This window comes from Rhagoletis pomonella, unplaced genomic scaffold, assembly GCF_013731165.1.
Source record: "Rhagoletis pomonella isolate Grant_MI unplaced genomic scaffold, Rhpom_1.0 Rhpom_scaffold_00001, whole genome shotgun sequence".
NCBI classification, from domain to species: Eukaryota; Metazoa; Arthropoda; class Insecta; order Diptera; family Tephritidae; genus Rhagoletis; species Rhagoletis pomonella.
This window is the reverse complement of record NW_023458555.1, coordinates 76,193,398-76,195,219: the sequence shown is the minus strand read 5'-3', so window position 1 is coordinate 76,195,219 and position 1,822 is coordinate 76,193,398.

Sequence of the window (1,822 nt, the reverse complement as noted above, 5' to 3'; positions counted from 1 at the left end):
CCACATAATAGAAATTAAATTCAAAATATTAAAATTATTTAAAAAGTTATGTGGGTTATAATATATGGGTATGAATCCAAATGGTTTTGATTATTTTATTTTTTAACTATACATATATATATTTTTTTTATTTTGTTATGTACTTCCTTTATGTACAATATGCATGTCGAATTAAAGATATTTAATTTTGGTTATTTTTTTTTTATAAAAATATAGTTTATTCTTTAACAAGATCCGTGTAGATCCAAGTTTCCAAATTTGTGCAATATTAAAAAAAAAAATTAGCAAATTTGTAGTCCACTTGCAAACAGCGTTATGTGATTTTATAATAGAAAGCCATAAATTTGAAAACGACTACGACAACAAGTAACATTTAAATAGAATCTTTTTTATTATTACCTGAAAATTTGGATAAATAAGAGCCTTATAAAATTATAATATAACATACCATGACATAAGATAACATTAACAGTCTACACGCAGTTTTCTAGGTTCATCAAAAGATGGATACTTTTGAAAGTTTATAAATAAGTATGATAGCGACTTCTGGAAGATGAGTTAACATTTTATGCTATTTTTTCAGAATATAAAAAGATTTTGCACTGTGTTGTTAGTGGACATGAACCTACTTTAACTACTGGTACGTAATCCAACAAAAACTAAAAATCGAAAAAATTTTACATAGGGCAAGTGTAGTACCTACTCAAATCTTGGTACAAATTTCGAGCCATTTGAAACTTATACTTTATTCTACTGGAATTCAATGGCAACAAAACTGCATACTCAGAATCTAATTAAAAAACTCGAAATTTTTACGAAAATTTGTTGAATCTTTTTTTAAATTGAATAAGTTTTTAAGGCAGTGGCACTCGATTGTTACATTTGTACAGATTGGTATATTTTTATATTGGGCTATTGGAACAAAATACAAAAAATGGGAATTTTTTTTTGTAGTCAAAAGATTGGTACAATACCGCGATGTTCTATTGAAAAATTTCAACAAACTAATTTTCGTGATTGGGATAAAGAAAAATATTTGGGTATTCACACAATTGGGATACTATTTGCACCAAATTTTGGCAAATATCCAATCGTGTGACACTGCCTTTAAACCTGTATTTATACGGATGTTGGTAAAGAACGAACTATAAAAAACTAACCAAAATTAAATAACCACAGATATAATATTTTATAACATGTGAAAGTTTGGTGCGGCTATAATTTTTTCGACTACTGTACAATGTACAAAAAAAGTGCGGTTTTCCGGCGGGATTACCAAACCTTGTACATTTTAAGACTTCTACCAAAATATTTCTGAAAAATAATAAGATTTATGTGAGCTGGACTGGTTTGAAAATACCTCTAAAATGGAGTTTTTTATGAATAAAAATAGTTTTTTTTTTGAAAAAATCCTCCCAGATGAAAAAAACAGTTTAAGCTTAAAAAATCTACATAAAAATATTAAAAAATTGTATCAACGGAATCATAATAATAAGAATTTGATGCTGTTTTTTTTTAACTTTTTTCAAAGGTTTGGTAAGAAAAACTTGAATAACTGCTCCAACACTTTACCGATATAGACTTATGAGGTATCAGTGGAAAGGTATTTTCTCACCTTTTTTATTTCTTTGCAAAACAAACTTATTCACGTCCCAAAGTTTTCTTTATCAAATACCAACACATCTTAACTCAACATGGAATGACACGCGTTTATCTTACCTTGCTCTTTCATACTTTGAATGAGCTGATTCGCAAAGAAATTCAAAGGGTGAGAAAATACCTTACCTATAATACCTCATAAGTTTAAATTGGTAGGGTTTTT